The sequence below is a fragment of the Tyto alba genome, unplaced genomic scaffold (assembly GCF_018691265.1).
Source record: "Tyto alba isolate M040663 unplaced genomic scaffold, T.alba_DEE_v4.0 Super-Scaffold_6, whole genome shotgun sequence".
In the NCBI taxonomy this organism is placed as follows: Eukaryota; Metazoa; Chordata; class Aves; order Strigiformes; family Tytonidae; genus Tyto; species Tyto alba.
In genome coordinates this window covers 40,680,848-40,700,016 of record NW_024881327.1, presented here as the reverse complement: position 1 = coordinate 40,700,016, position 19,169 = coordinate 40,680,848, and the positions used below count along the sequence as shown (strand labels likewise).

Sequence of the window (19,169 nt, the reverse complement as noted above, 5' to 3'; positions counted from 1 at the left end):
CTGAGGATCCCAGGATATTGCTTTCTTATCACTATGTTATCTCTTGACATACTGTTTTCACAGATCAAATTTTGCTGTTACACCTTCACAACTTGAAACTTGTGGACCTGGTCTAATTTCACCACTGAGTCTCAACATCTTTGCAGTATGTGCGATTAGCTACCTTTGCCACCATTTGCTGAACTGGAACACCTGCTTTTGTATTTCAAAGGAGGAAGTAAGTGAAAATATACAAGTATTGTTGCGCATAGATATGGACTTTTGTGCTATGTAGTTTCTGAAGTCCTCCAGTTTTGAAGATGTTTTGCTCAGAGAGCACCAGGAACCTCAGGCTTTGGCTGAAGTTTCATCTGGATTACAAGAAAATCTCCTGACCTGTGTCAGTGTGCAACATATGAAAACTGTCAGAAAAAGGCAGAAACTGCTGTGAATGACACAGGCATTTGATGAAAAACTAGTAAAACAAAAGAATAATGACTGTAGATGGTCCTAGTAAGTACTGTGGCATTATGTTTAATACATGCTTTAAGGCATTCTGACAGTAGCTGGTAAATGCAACAAAAATTAAGTCTCTAATTGAAAAGAACAACAGTGTGACCCTGAATTCATTAGAACTGTGCATTTTCCTGGGTTTAGTCATACCTGTAGGTACTTTAAGTAACGTCCTGATGCAGCAACACACTTCCACGTATGTAAGTTCTTTTAGTGTGATCTTGTAAAGTTTTGAAAAGGAAAATGTGAAAACAGAGGTGATATTGACTGGTGTTACATAGTTTCCAAAGCACCTTTATCATAAAGTTGGAAGCTTTATTTCCATGGCAGAGCTGCTTCAGTTCTGAAGGCAGGAATCTCATGATCCCCCTTTATACCAGTGTGCTTTATCCACTGTACTCCCACTTTTTTGCCTCCTGGATCTTGCTTTACATGGTATGGAGACATGTTTTTGAAGAGAAGTGGTTTGCTGATCTTCAGAGATGAGAACTGTGTGTTTGAAGACTCTCTCTGGGCTCCAGATGATGGAAGGGAGGCCTGATCTCTTGTTTACTCTTCTCTAACTTGACATGAATTCATACATAGATTCAGCAACGCCACCCATTTTACAGGCTTTGTTTCAAAAAAAAAAATAAGTGTTTCTGAGGACTCTGAGTCTGGAGATGATTCCTTGGGGTAATTAGAGCATGTCCACAGCACTGATCCCTCTCCAGGCTTCCCTGATGCTCCCTCCAGGGGTAGGGCAGGATCAGGCCATGCAGCTCTTTAGGCAAGGAATTTTCTTGGCTATAATGCTGCACTCTGGGTGTGTTGTGAATTTTCCATCCCAAACAAAGGCAGAGTGATCTTAGGCCAAGAATTCTTCAGCTTGTGAGTTCAGATTTCCCTTTCTTGTTTTCTGTAAGCCTTTGGACACACAGAGGGCTGATTTCTCACATCCCTGCTCTCGAGTGCGCACTTCACTGCTGCTCCTCAGCCCTCTGTGCCTGTCCTTCCAAGGCCAGCCCATCACCAACCTGGTCTAGGTGAGTGTGAACAAAGATTTTTAGGCTGTCTTTTTGAATTTAGTACTCCTAGCATCCTCCTAGATCATGTTTTATATTCCCATGTCCTTATTTGACTCTAAATCAAAAGAGGGTATATATTTTAGCCTTAAAGGTTAAAGAATCTGATACTTTCCTCTGACAATGAACAATGTCTTTAAGTGATGTGCAAGTCATATTTAAGTGCCTCTTATTTAAGAAAGTAATCTTTCATTTGTCTGTTTTTTGTGATTATTTGAGCATTTATATATTAATTTTTCCTCAGTTCTATAGGATTAGAAATATTTCTTTCATAGGATAAAATGAGGAAGCAGCCCAAGAGTATGCGAAATAGAGACCAAACTCAGGAGAAACATTAATTTTGAAGTAAGACTCTTTTAGCAGTAGTGATCAGATTAAATCTGAGTGTAGAGGCTTTTAAAATTTAACTTGCTAATAGGTCAGCAGTTGTGGAAACCCAGTCTTCACATTTGTAATGCAAGTTTTGCTCACTGGGGAAAAGGTCTGCAATTTAGCTATCATCTTTTGCAGTTTGCTGTATAGGAGGGGTGGTGTTTGCAATGTGATATAATGCTGTGGAAATAAATACTCTTGGCTAGAGACAATTATTCAGAGTAACTGACAGAGAACAACTGATAACAGTTGTAATGTGAGAAATGCCAAAAGATACAGTAGATTTTTATATGTGTAAGAGTTAAATTTTCCTCACTCAGATATATCTGTGTCCATTTCTGTTTCCATCATCTTGCCAAAGAGATGCCAGAAGGCAACTCAAGCATCTTTTCTCATGTCTACTGCCTCAGGATGGCGAGACTGAATTGGTAATGGGGCGACCTGTGCTGATTTAAGCAGGCTCCTGTGCTGATTCCCTACTGCTTTCCCTGGCTCTCTATGTCCAGTGCCTCCAGAGGATCTCAGCGTGCAGAGGCAAAGGTGAGAGGAAGTTTTACGTGAACACTTTCCTTCCTCCTCTGGAAACAAAACTCATGCTGCAATGCTAGTGCCACTGTTTTATTTTTGTTAGCTTGTTTTTCACTTTTCTGTTATTTTTATTTCTTGTTCTTTTTTTTTTTTTTTTTTTTTTTTTTTTTTAGGTGGACAACAAATCTGATTTATCTTAAATCAAGGCTCTTCTACCTATCAAACTTAGTGATCTGTAATCACTGAGGTTGTCCATTTCTCTTTCTCCTTCCTCTGTTTTATTTAGGGGGCATTTGGTTTTAGCTTTATTTTCTTTCAATGTTATTTTTTTCTCCTAAGTCACCAAGACCCTCTCTGAAGGGTCAAGAAACCCGTCTGAAGATGAATAAATGCCTTCCTTACAAAAAATATAACACCATTTTTAAGAAACTAACAAAATTAGAGAAGCCTCTGCAGAATGTTGAAGGCTTGATGGAAAGAAATGGAGGCAGATTTGTTCAGGGAATTAAGAGTTGAATCTGCTCGTATGTTATTCCCATAATTAAAAATGTAGGCATTTAGTGAAAGCATAATGTAACAGTATCTATTCAATGAGTAAATAAATGCTGGGCAGTGTTATACTACAGAACAGCAACCTATTATACCAATGACCTCTGTAACAGAACTGATGCAAGGAAATTGATAATATCTTTTACCAGTCCTTTTTTATCATACTTATATCATATGCTCACTTGTGATCATAGAGGGAGTTTCTACAGAAAGAAAATATTGGTTTACTTGCTTGTCTAGTGAGCAGTTTTGTTTTTATTTGAACGTCTGAGGAATCAGTTAGAATTTCCAACACTGAAATTACAGGTGAATATATGTGTACCAAAGATAAAGAACTATAAGAAAAATAATATTGTAGGCTGTGGGAGGAGGAAGAAGACAGGGCCATGAAAATGATGTTGGCTTACATGAATAGCTAGTTTAATTCCCTCAGTAAAATAGCCAGCAAGAAATACCCTCTTTCATCTACCTATCAGTGACATCTGCAAGTATTACCTGAATATATGTAAAATGAATAAAATGTTTTGGTTTTTTATTTTTTTCATTATTCAGTAATATGCTTTAATGCTTCATTAGCTCTGATGATATAATCTAGTCTTGATTAGTCAGGATATGAAGCAGCTGATTTCAAATGTTACTATTCTACAAAAAATTCTCTTCTGAAACATAGAAGTACCACCTAATGCAGTAAATATTTCAACTGGTAAAGGTAGTCCAGAAGAATTGGGATTTAACACATCAAGGACTTTACACTTTTGTTTGTTTGTGTATCATAAACACTACAGAAAAAAATAGACAGACAAATGAAAACATTTCCATTTGTTTAGGTGAAGACAGTATTATGCATGCAACTGCTCTCTTTAAGCTTGAAGAGTAGTCATGACAAGCTTCTTTGCTTCTAAAACTTCCTGGAGTAAAACATCAAAGAAATTATACACTTCTTACATTAACACAGTCAGTTCACACTTAAAGTCCTTCCCAGCCTGCTTGGTTATTCTGTTTGCTGTAACTGAATTAAAACTGTAGTATTTTTATTGTTGTCACAAGAATTTCCTTACTCAAATTTCTCTCTTTCTCCAAACAGGTTTCTCTAAACATACTCATGTCACTCAATGTCTAATAATGAAGACGCTTATGTTTGTTCTATCTCCTTGTTCTTCTCCTTTGAAGTGTTATGAGGATGGGCTTTACCATAGCATTTATGGCATTTTACAATTCTGTTGTTGTAAGATTGAGTTACATCTTCAGTGACTTAGTGGGGAGTCTTTATGAATGTATTTGTTACTCTTCTCCCCATGATAGTTTGACTCCGGTCTTGCTCTCATTGCTTTTTGTATCCCTCTAAAACCAGAGTTTACGTTTTTCTTTTCATGTTATTCGTTCTCCATGTGACATTGAAAAAGAAATGTACTGGTGTGCTCACAACTTGTAACATTTGGGAAATGTCAATGTTTTACAGTTGCAATATTTGCACTAGGAAGTACCAGAAGACCACTCTGTTGCTCAGACAGAAAACAGAAAGATAATGCCTGCTTCAGGAGATCTGCAGTCTGCTCATAGGATGAATGATATGATGAGGCCAGAAAACACAGGCAAGGGAGCAGATGATACTGGCAATGAAGTGATTATAAAGAGAAAGGTAAATATTTTTTGTGACATACTGCTTACCTAAATGTGAATTTTGGTTTCCCCCAAGCTGTGTGTGAATTTCAAGGAAAGGGCTGGACAAAGACACATTGGCACTTTTGCACATCCTGCCCTGTCCTGCCAAAGGATCCTGATGAAAACCTCCTTGTGTTCCTGCCTAAGGCCAGTGCAGTGACTGGGACAGCAGGGAAGGGCAGGACTCCTTTATCAGCACAAGTCCCTAGTGGGAATAAAAGGTAACTGTCAGTAAGCTTGTCATAATCAGGGGCTTGGTTTTAAAAATTAGTATAACTTCTTATTATTCACTCTGCATTTGAGTAAGAGTATGTGGAAATGTCTTCATGGCAATTATCTTTTTTAAAAACAGCAGGCACATGAGACTGCAACAAGATCTGAAATCTTTAGGCACACTGAATTCTGATATTTCTAAAAATCTTTATGTGTTCACTTTGTTTCTTTGTTTGTTTTTAATAGCTAATACTTCTCCAAGCATGCATAAGTTTCTGTACCCTTGGTATAGAACATAAAATGTGACATGCAGGTGAAGTACAGAAATCATAACAAAAGTGTCTATTACAGTATGACTACATATGATCTTACTGTCTGTAGTCAATACATATTTCATATGAATTAGGGAGGAAACAGGTACAAAAGGGCTACAAAGACTGTTGATACTCTCTCCTTTCTTTGCAAACTGTAGTCAAAGACCAATATGAGGGCAAAATTAATATGTTTAATTAGAGCAGTGCTCTGATTTCAGCTTGGAAGATGCTGTCCTGTGGTTCTATGAGGTCAGTTTACATGTTTTGGAATGTCTGGTTATATTCTGGGCCTAGGCATGACTTCTTTCACAGTTAAATTTGTTCAGCTACCTTTTCATTAAAAACCTGCTCTGTGATTTTGCAATATTTCCTGTGGAGCTGCTTTTGATGACACAGATATTATGACTTGAGACCTCAGAATTTCCATAAATAATTAGAGAAGTTGGTGGAAAGGAACATTTTAATTTTTTCCTTTTTTCAAACACAGAGCCAGGAGAAGAAAAGGAAAATTAAACCAAATGGCACATCCACAGAACACCAGAAGCTGATAGCTACAGTGCACATCCAGAGAGAAGCAACGAAGTCACGCAGGGCATCGCAGGGGCAGCAGCAGGGCTATGAGTAACCCCGTGGTGTTAAACCACTGCCAGGGTAAGAGTGCACACAGAGCCACACAACCTAACCAGCACCCTCTGCTTCCCACTTTCTCCTAGATCTTTCATTTGTTCCCCCGCTCACCATCCCCATGTCTATAAAAATAATCATCTCTGTAGCTAGCCAGGTTGTTAATTATTTACTGCAGCAGACTCCTCTGTTTTTCCCATTTCTTGATCTTGGTGTTTGTTCTGACTCACCGAATTAGGTGTCTCCCTCCTGGTGCTTGCACCATTGTACTCTTCTGTTTTCCTCCTGCCCAAGATGCATGCCTACCTTGCTAACATTTTGACTGACACTTTCTTCAATCAGTTCTTATTGACAAGAATTCATACTTTCATACTGCTTTTGTAAAATAAATAATTAAGTACATGAGAATTAAACCAAAGAATGGTAAAGATAGCAGTTATAGTATCGCTAAAAGATGATGATTGAAAATACTGTACACCTGAAAATCTTCCTGTGTTGCATTTCAAGGAGATAACATTTTTTTTTTATTATCCAATGAAGTCACATCTGTAACTAAATGAGGAAGAAAAATGTCATGTACTTCAAAGTTTTCTGACTTTGTTTTTATTATAAAGATAACTGAACCTGCTTTTGAGTACATCATTTTCAGTTGCAGTTTCCACTAACATTTTATTGTTGAAAAGCTATTGTCAATGTGCTGAGATAAGGCAAAAAGATCTGGTGATTATTTTTTGTTGGCTGTTCCAAAGACTTAGCAAAGGAAATAATATTTCAGGAGTTTCTGAGTGAATATAACAAGCAGGATGAGCTGTTTCCTGAATAAGCAGGGATTTGTAGCCCACATCTGCAGAAACCAGCTCTGTGGCTTGGTATAGCTGAGGACTGAATTTCCTGCTTTTTAAAGTTCAGGTTCCCCAGTGAAAGTTCAGTTCCTCCAGTGCTCAGCGTTGTTAGTTCCCTGTCTCTGATGGCATGAGGCACTCCTTAATGGAACAGGACAAATTGTTTTAGGATTATTAGGTGCACAAGCTGCCTGACAAAACTTGTTCTGAAGTCAAAACACCTGCGGAATCAGCTCAGAGCATTATTCCACTTCTGTAAGTTTTCTGTAACACTGTGTTTTTCCCTTCTTCTGTATTCTGCCTGCATTATTCCCACATGATTTGTTAAATCTGAGCTATTATCAGAGGATTAAGATATTACAATTAATTAAAATGATCCCTCTTAGTACAGACATAAGTAGTACATTATTGAATTTTAAATAGTAGTTTGATCCTTGGTTCAGTGGTGCAATACACTCACGAATTCAATGTGCCCCGAAGTTAGCCCACCGGCAGCCTTCCCCAGGGAGAAGCTGGCAGAGCCAGGCGAGCGCCCACCCCCAGCGCTGCCCACCCTGGGATGGAGAAAGAACAAAGAAAACTCTGTCCCTGGCTCTGGGACACGCTAAACTGCTGAACTGGGAAAGATGGACCAAGGCTTTTCTGGTTTTCTCTTTGTGACCAAGGTATCTGTGACCACTCTGGCATTCTGCGTGGTTTCAAAGCACCCTGCAAGCACACATGTAAATAAATAAAATGGCAAAGCTGATGTCATTCTATTCAGACCAAAGTAACTGTGAAATTCTTTGTCACGCAGAGAGAAACATTAAAATATGGCTAAAAATTTGATTAGAAGCAGGGATCAGGATTTGGGGCTCCCTTTATAAAAATATGATCTCAGGTCTTCAAAGGTATTTAGGCCCTTTACTTAAATCTTAATGAGGATTTGGCACCTAAATACTACTGTGGATTTGAGCCATGATCAATATTCCCTTAATCACTCACAAAATCTTTAGCCTGTTTAGAGAAACAATGTCTCAAAAATTCCCCATTCAGGTTTCTGTGACAGGTCTAATGCCACCATAAAGCTGCAGAGGGTTTTTAAGTGTCTAAAAGTTTCAGATGTTGAAGCCAAAATTACATTTTATATGACTCACAGACCAATACATCACTTTCTTTTTTCAGCGCTGTTATTTCCTGAATAACCCTGCTAAAACAGAATCGCATTGGGAAGGATGAGATACAAGGCCAGTGGAGAGGTTATATATTGTAAATAAGAAGGATATGCTTTTTATTTTAAGAGTAGTCTGTGACTCTTTTTTTTTAAATAATCCCAATGTATAAAACTTCAGCATACTTCTTTTATTGTCTTCAAATACTTATTACTGAGAACTCTTTTTTCTTCTACAATTTATGTTAAATCCTGGAGAAAGAAGATGTCTTTGAAAAGAACCTGGAAGTTTAATAGTTTGTGACTTTTAAGCTCCAAACCACTCAGAAATGAAGCAGCAACTCATTACAAGTACTTGTCGCTTTTCTGTCTTATCTGAAGTTTCTATTCTCTTGAGTGACTTTTAACAGCATTAAATCAACACCATCTACTCAAGAGTTGCCAGTCTAGTACTTTTTTGTCAGATGATCTTTCTTTTAATCTGATTTTGTGGAAAGCAGCAGGGTATTCCAGCTCTACAATTTATCTGCAATAACAACAATCAAAGCTGTTATTTCCCTTATTGTGTAAGAGAGCTCTGCTTTATCTCATATCGTGGAATTTTCCTTCCTTAACTGGCAGCAGCAGCTCAGGCCAAAAGCTGTGACAATGACAGTAACACAGAGGAGAAAGGCCACTTCTGATGACATTCGCTAGATCTGCTGACTGTACCGTCAGAAAAACATAATAATACTTTATGATAACAAATTTGTAGCCATCTAGCACCTGACATGTGACAATCTCCTGAACATTTTTGTCAATCAGAGCTTTGTGGTAGTGGCAGAGATCTGTTTCTTTTGCTTAAAATCAGTTAAAGGAAAATTCTTTAAGCCATAGATTCACTGTAGCAAGATGAAATTTTGGGTGTGATGGCAGAAGAGGCTGTGCATAAGGCAGAGCCTGAAGACATCAATAGTCAAGGTAAGTAAATTAAAATACTTCTGTATTAAATTAAAATACCTCTGTCTGCAGCTGGCTGTCCTCCCTCTCTGCTGTGGTTACTGACCCTGAGGGTAGAGGCAGCAGGACAGAGCTTAGATTTGCACCTCACTGCTCCAGTTCCAGTTTCAGAGTATTATCATAAGCCACTGATAGGAAGCTATAGAAAACCCCTAAAACCACACTGGCACAGAGGACTGGAGCTTTGACTCTGCCACCCTGATAGAGGGGTAACTGAATTACAGAGAAAAAGGAGAACAAACATCTGAGGGCAACAAGGTCTTAGGCAGCTACAGCTAGATTTGACGTATTCCAGAAACTGTCTGTTCTGGACATCACAGGTGGAAAGAGTTAGACTGCTGGCTGAGATTTACACCCATGAGCTGGATTTGTGAAATTTCATCCTAACTATGTAACTGAGGTTGCCTCAGACAGACAGACAGCTAGGAGGAAAGGCTGAGGGCAGAGAGAAATTCTGACTTTTATTCCAGCTTTCAGCAGCTCAGAAAAATTCTAAAGCTTGTGTTTATGAAAGACTGGCATCTGTAGCCCGAAGGGCTCCAGTACTCTAGCTGCCAGTTTGGGTTTGGATACTGTCCTGTAGTCTTCTTTTAAAATTCAATGGAAGGGGAAGGTATCAGTGTTGCAGTCCACATTTTCTTTAACAAATGACTTTCGGAGGAAGCACAAAACTGTTTTCTCTGCCTTCTTTATCTGGAAAAGGGTCAAACCTACATCTCACATATCCCAGAAGCTGTGCCTTCACTTCCTGCTTTAAGGCAAGGATGACAGAAGTTTATTCACTGCTTTTCTGCTGAAGCTGTGCCATCGTGCAGAAACAAAAACAAGACCAAGAGGACCAGAGAGGGAGAAGAGAGTAAACAACTAAGAATGTAGCTCACAGCCCCATAACATGAAGCCTTTCCCAAGAAGAGTTCACATACTGCTTCTGTATTTTATTCATGGATTCTTCAATGCAAAAATGCACCAATAATCTCTGGGACAGGGAGCACAGCCCATAGGAGGGACCACATCAGATCACTAAAGAACCTCTTTATGTTCCCTTTGTTTACTGTTTCCATGGCTTCTGAATCTTCTGCTCTTTCTACAGTTAAATCTACATGGTATACTGTGTGCTGAAATCAATATGGCCTACCTACAGTGTGAGCCAGACAAAAGATATGAGATCAAGATGACATGTCCATGAACTAATTTACATTTTCTAATCAGTATGTATTAAGTTGTACTCTGGCTTCTGCATGATTTTAGCATTACATGTATCCCCAAAGTTTTTCAGAACCCAAGAACTAGATGTCACTTCAAAATCCATGTTAGGCAATATGCTCCTAGTGTTAAGTCAAAGCTGTTAAGATTTAAAAATAGCAAAAATAGCTAAAAATAGCATAATAATGTCTTAGCTCACCTCTTCTTGGGTAGTTTTCTATCCAGAGATCTGCATAATCCATGAGGACTTCCTCATTGTGTATATGAACTCTGTGGCCACTATGACTTCAAGGCCAGCAATTTGCAGCACCAGAGGTCAATAATATCTTGCTTTTCAATGTCAAGTATTCACCCCAGAGACCACTGAGGCAGTGACAGAAGTATCTGATAAACCAGGAACAGGCTGTCCAAATCTCACAATCTCAAAATAGTAACAAGGACATCCTAGTAACATCAGTCTTCTCTTGCAAACTAGCCCTAGAATGTCTACAGATTGTGATGTTGGTTACCAAGTCATTGCTAGCTCTTCAAAGTGATACCAGAATAATCATTGCAGTTAACAGTAGGAACACTATACGCAAGGTACAAACCCCCTCAAATGCATTCTGTTCAACTCTGTCACTGCTGAGCTTTGTGTGGTTGGAGCAAATGTTTTATGTGACCAGAGCACATTTGGTGCATATGCTCTTGAAAGCTCCTAAATGCTTGAACTCTCAGATTTTTACTTCCAAATTGTCTAACCATAAGATGAATTCATTTCAGCTGATTCTGTGATGTCTCTCTACGTGATGAAAGGCTGAACTTTAAGTTTAGTTAGGTGCCCAACTGATTTATGTAGGGTTCTCAGTTATCACTCACTTTGGCAGAAATGTTTTCATTCCACATAGCACCCACATCTGCAGATGAGTCACATGAGTGAATTTCTTCTCCTGAGAAGCTAACAAAAAAAAGTTGGCACCTCTTAATGGTGAAATAGGACCTAAAGCTCTGAATTGCTGAGCTCTTTCCACTACCGGTAGAGATTACCTCTTTTGTCTAATTTTCTAACTGAAATGTCTCACTTAAGTGACTAAAGTTAGGCAGGATAAATCCAGGCCCAAGTGTATTTTTCGTTAATGTCTTAGTCACTATTAACTATTAACTACCAACTAGTTACTAATAATGTCTCGGTTACTGGGCTGGTGATATGTATTTGAGTTGTCTAATTCTATCTGTACACAAAGATTACAGTTTTTAAAACATGATGGCAGTTCTCCTTCAGGCTTTTATGGACATCTGTGCATTTTCTCCATAATATATTTTCAGCTATTTAGGTAATATAATTGACAGTATTGTTGGTTTGAAAGACTGCATCTGTAATCTCACACAGGCAGCGTTATGTAAGTAAACACCTAATGAGCTTTTGAAATTAAGGGAGGAGGTATAATTTAACATAATATTATTTGAATACAGCAGAGTTCTGGTTTACTATGATTTTATAGAAGAAACAATAGTACTACATCTTTTGTATTTTGTGTATTTGAGGAGACATGCCTATGGCAAACTGAAGAACATGACCTTTCTATAGAAAATCATAATTAAAGCATGCCTGAGTTTTGCTACTCTTCGATGATTGTCATTTAGTTCAGTGGGTGGTGTATAATAAGACATGCTACTGAATTGCTGTCAGTGAAAATGCAACTCATCATAGCCTCAGAACTAGGACTCAATGAAACCTTTGAGTGTACCTTCTGGACTGACACTATGTTATCCATGAAGGTAGCTTGGGCTTCTCCTGGTATGGCACATCACTTTTCCAGAAGAGACCAGCCTACAAAACAGTTTATGCAACCATGGAAGAAGGCATCTGTTCAAGCAGAATGAGAACATGTCACTTCACAGGTGTCTTCCTACAGTCACCTATAGCTAAACACCATGGAACACTGAAACAGGTTGCAATTTTAATTATCTTCATATAAATGAGGTGAAGTTTGTTAAAAATCTATCCAATTCATGAAACTGTGGCCTGTGCTGAAAGGAAGGAATTAATCTCTGAAACTTTAGTCTCTGCTTATGGCAGGGCCAGGTCTTAATATTAACTTCTCTTAAAAGGTTCAAATCTCCTGCTCCCCCTACAATTATATCAAAGAACTGTATTGACATGACCATCAAAATTAATTCTTTGAAAAAATGCTTATAGGCAGAAATACTGGAGCAATAAAGATGGGGAATGAAGACCTCGGTGTCATTACTGTTTTCTGCTGGGCAGTACAAAGCATTCATTAGCATGTTGTCTCTTTCAGATACCATTTTGAGGGTGTTACACTCTTAATATATTAGCAGTACAGTACAGTGAGCCTAGATACCGATGAGAGGGTGCTTTCCAGTTTATTTGCCAGCCTTTGAGAATGTTTTTTTGTGTTCTTCATACGACTAATCCTTTATTTAGGAAAATAGTTCAAGGATAATACTTTACATTGGCAAATCATTGCTTATATAGAATTCTTCAAATCAGTTAAGTCTCTTTTCTCCTATTTACAACTTTTACTTCAAATACTTATTCTAGGTATATAGGGTTAAGACATTCTGGTGTTTTACAGGAGAACTTAAAATTATTTAGAATTTCGGTGTTATTTCAATGTCAATTGCAATTACATCAAGAGGAAAAAAATTTCAATTCTGTGTAATAATTAGTAACTTTGTCTCATCTCATCCATATTGATATAATCCCCACGAGGTTACCATACTGCCGATACCATGTAACACGGGCAGTTGCTTCCAAGCTGAATTTTAGACTTCTGCATGCTGTTCTCGTAGCTGGATTTTTTAATAGTAGGAAGCTCTGATAACTTTTGCAAAGCCAAGGAAGGGAGTGGCATCTGTTATTGCTTGTTTGTTGCCGCTAGCTTTTACAGCACCCCACTGTTTCAATAGTTTAATGGAAAGAGGAAAATATGCCTCTTCAGGCTTGGCTGGATTCAAAATTAGCTGCTGTTATTCTTTCATTAGCTCAGCTCTCTTTTTAGCGCTTTCACATCATGAAGGGGGCCTAATATTACAAACATGGTTGTAATTTTTGCCAACTTGGTGATTATACTGCCTTTGTGGTAAAAAGTTCTCAACATCTGAGTTTTAAACTGTCTTCAGCTTGACCTACCTTATGTCATATTTTTTTTGTTTAATCAAGCAATAAGTTTTCGTTCTGATTCAAATCGCACTTCTTATGAAGCTTCTCTGTTTTCACAATAACCTTTCTAAACATAACTTATTTTTAAAAGTATCATTAAATTTAAGCAACCATCACAAATGGCACTTCATCCTATTAATAGCTCTTGGAGAGACAGCTCCTGTCTTTCTGAATTTGGCACAGAAATGGTGTAAATATTGTCAGATAACAACTGCCCCAATTAACATAAATATCATATGCTCAAATGTCTATTGTTCCTAGTAAGGAACCCACCGAGGTCATTTGATTTTTTGGATACATGAAACATTTTACTAGTCATCCAACATGGGTATCTGGAAGTTGTTATTTCCAGATTTATTAACATAAATAGTATTGGCAATCACAGTTCTGAAAAGGGGCTTGTCTTAAGCATTTCAAGAGAAAGGCACGATTACTACACTGAATTGAATCAGGAGCTAGTTGAAATCACAAATCATGAAATTTTGTTGAAATGTATAAAACATTTTCCCACCATTACTGGTTTCTTCTAAGTCTCTAGAGAACTATTAGTATATGTAGATATGTTGTATATATACAACTTTTCATAGGTTTAACCCAAGAATGGTTGGTTTGTTGGTTGGTTTGTTTGTTTTTTCCTTGGAAAGATGTGCAAAGGATACTGTTTACTGCTTCATTTTTTTGTTCTGATAACACACTCCTGCATTACTCTTTGCTCTTCAGACATAATGCCCTGACAGTACTTTTGATACAGCACCATATCTTTCTAAAACATACATTGCTTTCAAACATTCTGAGATAACAATCATTTCTTAAAAACGAATGTTTGGTACTACGGGAAGGAATGCTGTTGGCTAAAGATGCTGTTTCAAATGCTGGGGAAATGGATGTAATATTTCTACAATAGTCTTACACTTATGATCTAAAGATTTCTAGTATATACTTTATATGTTAAAAATGCAACTCTCAGCAGCTAATGAATATATTTACAAAAACATAATATAAAACATTGTAAAAAGTGGAGACAAGAAAGAAAGTACTACATTTTAGTCATTTTACACATGTGAGACTTTGTATTATCCCACAGAAGTGCTGTCTCCTGGGTGCTGGTCTTAGCCGAGTGGATGTCAGAAAACAAAACCTGATGGAATTTCTTTAAGTAGTTTGAATTCATTCCTTAGGACAACAAGCAGACAAAACGACAAGCATTGTTGTACAAAAATACTGTCTTGAAATAAATAGGTGTAGAATTACATTTATAGCAACCTGACTTTCTGAGAATAAATCATAAAAATACTATTATTACACATTTTTGCATGAATCTTGAGCCTCCTCTTTCTAGTACTGTGTAAAGACCATACTGATAGCCTAAAATTTCCTAGGAGCTGTTTGCAGAAGGACATTACTTTGACATGTTAAGGTCTTCCTTTCTCTAACTCCACTATCAAGCTGCCTACCTGCTCTTAACTGCTACTTAATTGATTTAGAAGGAATATGCTGGTTCTTTATTGACTAGGATTCTGAGAATATTAAAACCGGACTGCTAAAACTTTAGATGGCAAATGAAAAGTAAAAGATCAAAATGAAAATTGACATCAAGTACACTTGCATCTCCTGGAGCCCAACTGAAACAAATGGTGCTTTTATACACTAAAATGCAGTGAGAGAATCTTGGCCTGTTGTTTTCCTATCCACTCTTGGCTCCTGTGATAGTTTTCATTCTGAACATTTTTTACTGAGATAATATTTTGCTGTTTTTTTGACACACAGAGGTGGTACCTCCATCTGATATGGGGGAGTTATATCTAGCACACATAGTTGTTTCTCATATTTGTATAGGAAACTTGGCCCTCAGAATACACAATGATATGTATAGTCTCTTCCCTGTACACAGTCCTGAGAAATGATGTATCAAACAACACCTACTATCAGTATTTATTTCTCAATTAATATCCATTAGTTCTTGTCACACATTTTGGTGTTCTTGTTTGCAGAAATACTGGTCATCATACATGAGCAGAGGAAAAATTTCACATTCTTTGTAAATTCATTACTGATGTGCATTTACCACATATTATCATTCAGAAATACTTCTGCTGTATTCTTCTTAAGTTGCCCAGTAGTGTTTTCAATTTCAGAGTGCTGCCTGTGTTATAAATGGGTATTTTGTTTCCTAATGTAACAGAACACAAACGTGTAATTAAGAGTGGGGAGAACAATTTCTGCAGGTTATCCTTGGGCAGGTTTCTAATCATTTAATTTGTTATTGCAGTTGTTGGAATACAATATTCAAACACAGCTCAGTCTGTATCTTGCTCAAAAACTTTTGGACAGTGTTTGAGTGGCTGCTGAAGTCACGCACTGTTTCTGCTCTTTATAACTGCCTGATGTTCCTAGGAACATGGGTAGGTTCTTGCAGCAGGGACAGCAAATGGCCTTGTATGCACAAATTACCCCCCCTCAAAAATGAATTATTTATTTTTATGCCAAAAAGATCTTTTATCAATATTTGTATTACTTGACACCAAATTTTTCTTCTTTACATTGTTTATTTAGAATATAACAGCAACCAAAATCTTCAAATAATTCATCACCTGATAAATGCATGATCTGAAAACATTTTACAAAGCATCATGAAAACACTAGCACACGAAGGAAGGATTGTTATGAATTCAGTTAAGTTTTAGTTGTCACATGTATATTTGCTTTAAAAGTACCAATAGCATGCTCCTTTCTCAGCCTCAGTTCCTCTCCACTCTGCACTTTTCCCTGTGCCTTCTTATTTAGAAGAGAAAGCATTAATCTGCATTAAAAGAAGAGTAGCCTTTGTGATTTTCTGTAATTTTCCTTTAGATTCAACCTCTAAATTATATAGGGAAATATGGTGCCACATTCACATGCAAACTATTTTTAGAGAACATGAATAATTACACCAGATGGTTGTTTAATTCTCTTGGCATTATCTCTACTGTACATTTATGGCTTAAAGTAATATTTCCTTACAGTTTTCAATATCTGTGGAAGGTCATGGGTAAGTCCTGTTTCATTATTTACATCTGATCCCTTTTATAGACATATTTCAATTCTACAGCTGTCAGAAGGCTACAGAGATGCTGATACGCAGACTTCTTAGTAAACTATTCAGATCTTAGAGCCAAAGAAGTATGTTCATAAGAACACATTACATCTTTGACAGCAGATTGTTGTTAGTGTTTTATATACAAAGGAGCACTACTTATTCTATGATTGCCTCCATTTAATCTTCTGAGATTTACTAAAATTACTCCTTTCAATTGCCTCTTCATTTTATGCAGCAGTGAAAACAGGAGAGGGGTTTCTTCACATTCTGCGTACCTTGACTGCTTTGTGAGTTGCAGAGGAAATATCTGCAGTTCAGTCTGTTCGGTTTCTTAGTGAAATTACCTAGGCAATTACTCCCTTCCAAATTCTTAAACATTTGGACCTGTGTAAAAGATTTATTCTTTATGTGTTATTTCTGAAAGCCACAGATTGTTATGTGTCAAAGTTAATTCAACTGATGTAGAAAGCTTAAAAGCACATATTCTCAGGGAGTAGCTGGCACTAGATTGTGAAGGATGAAAATTTTGTATTAGGAGAACTTTTGAAATGTATTTTTGTTCTGCTCTGGAACAAAAATAGAATCTTTCAAACATTTACATGGGAATGGAAATATATCAAATCCTTGCCTCCAAAGTTCTGTTTAATAAGTGTATTTATAACCCATGATGCTTAGAGAGCTGGCCTTAGTCATGGAAGCCATCTGCTGTGCTTGATTCCTAAATTTTTGATCCAGCATTTCTCTGGAGAAGGCAGAATAGGTCTTTTGTCCCCACACATCAGACTAGTGTCTAGCTGTGGGTTAAAGAAACATTTCGGCTCTAATGAATATGTTGGTGTATTTTCATTTTGCTAGAAAGGTTCTGATCAGCTGAGTTAAGTCATGGAGAATGGAGACATGTGAGAAACCAGATAAATCCTGGTGATTTTTGGCTCTTCTAAAACTGGAAGTGTCTGAGCAACCCAGTAACTGGCTCCCACTTAGAAAAACTTGGCTATATTCAGTATAAAAAAATGCATTTGACTGATTTCTCCTTCTATATATTTCTGTACACCTGCAAGTTATGTGCAACAAGCAAAAAATTTTGCACTCCATGCAGCAATTGACCTTTTATTATCCTCACCCAGAACAGGGTGTCTGGGCTATGAAAAGAAACATAGTTTAGGAGGGAAGAAGGGAAGGGAAGGGAAGGGAAGGGAAGGGAAGGGAAGGGAAGGGAAGGGAAGGGAAGGGAAGGGAAGGGAAGGGAAGGGAAGGGAAGGGAAGGGAAGGGAAGGGAAGGGAAGGGAAGGGAAGGGAAGGGAAGGGAAGGGAAGGGAAGGGAAGGGAAGGGAAGGGAAGGGAAGGGAAGGGAAGGGAAGGGAAGGGAAGGGAAGGGAAGGGAAGGGAAGGGAAGGGAAGGGAAGGGAAGGGAAGGGAAGGGAAGGGAAGGGAAGGGAAGGGAAGGGAAGGGAAGGGAAGGGAAGGGAAGGGAAGGGAAGGGAAGGGAAGGGAAGGGAAGGGAAGGGAAGGGAAGGGAAGGGAAGGGAAGGGAAGGGAAGGGAAGGGAAGGGAAGGGAAGGGAAGGGAAGGGAAGGGAAGGGAAGGGAAGGGAAGGGAAGGGAAGGGAAGGGAAGGGAAGGGAAGGAAGGGAAGGGAAGGGAAGGGAAGGGAAGGGAAGGGAAGGGAAGGGAAGGGAAGGGAAGGGAAGGGAAGGGAAGGGAAGGGAAGGGAAGGGAAGGGAAGGGAAGGGAAGGGAAGGGAAGGGAAGGGAAGGGAAGGGAAGGGAAGGGAAGGGAAGGGAAGGGAAGGGAAGGGAAGGGAAGGGAAGGGAAGGGAAGGGAAGGGAAGGGAAGGGAAGGGAAGGGAAGGGAAGGGAAGGGAAGGGAAGGGAAGGGAAGGGAAGGGAAGGGAAGGGAAGGGAAGGGAAGGGAAGGGAAGGGAAGGGAAGGGAAGGGAAGGGAAGGGAAGGGAAGGGAAGGGAAGGGAAGGGAAGGGAAGGGAAGGGAAGGGAAGGGAAGGGAAGGGAAGGGAAGGGAAGGGAAGGGAAGGGAAGGGAAGGGAAGGGAAGGGAAGGGAAGGGAAGGGAAGGGAAGGGAAGGGAAGGGAAGGGAAGGGAAGGGAAGGGAAGGGAAGGGAAGGGAAGGGAAGGGAAGGGAAGGGAAGGGAAGGGAAGGCTCATTCATCACCACTTTGCTAGTTTGGTACCAGTATGAAGTCTCATCTGTTCAGATAATTCATGCATTTGAAATTATAATTGTTAATATTTTGTAATCTACTAAGATTCAAGAAGAGCTGTATGTAGCAGAGATCTGATTAATTACATAGTTTGTATACTAGGTATAAGGAAAGGAAAATATGTGGTAGTGTTCCTGGTTTATATTATAACTTTCTTCTTGTGAACAACATGCAACTGAGATGTGTGTGTAACTTAACAAGTAACTTAGGACACATGGATGAAAGTATTAGTTCATTTCCAGGTTTTATTGCAAAAGAGTACTGAATCTAGATTCAAGTTATGCTAATTTATCTGTATGATTTATTTTCCTCATGGCATTATCTGTGCATGTCTATGTTACAGGACATGTGTTCCTTTCTCTAAGTATTGAGTCCAGTGGGAGGATAAATCAAAAATCTCAAGCAAATTCAGTGAAGGTGCAATCTCTAGGAGACTGGAGCATTCTCTGGACCAGAAGACTGCTGCAGGTCCTTCCTTGGTGGACAGAACAGTTTTGGGGCAAGTCAGGAAAAAGTTCTGCAGGTGAATTCCTGCTATGTAAATTTACTACCTGATCACCCTGTGCATGTAACACATGAGTGAAATCCCTCTAAGTTTGTTCTTTTTCTTATCTTGGTTGGGAGGCACTGCTTACACTCTAATGTAGAGTAACTTAGCTCCCATCAAAACTGTCTAGTTTGTACGCTTGAGAAATATT

The 19,169-nt window shown here is 38.5% G+C and overlaps 1 long non-coding RNA gene across 2 annotated transcripts; it reads left to right on the top strand.

The window, feature by feature from the left end:
- The first annotated feature begins 2,362 nt into the window (after positions 1-2,362).
- Positions 2,363-18,883, top strand: LOC116959558. 2 transcript variants are annotated; one of them, XR_004405940.1, is made up of 4 exons: positions 2,363-2,468; positions 4,465-4,644; positions 5,682-5,845; positions 18,815-18,883. It is a non-coding gene; the product is annotated as an uncharacterized LOC116959558 (long non-coding RNA). The 2 variants fall into 2 exon arrangements; XR_004405939.1 differs by lacking the exon at positions 18,815-18,883 and having other exon boundaries at positions 5,682-6,110.
- The last annotated feature ends 286 nt before the right edge of the window (positions 18,884-19,169 follow it).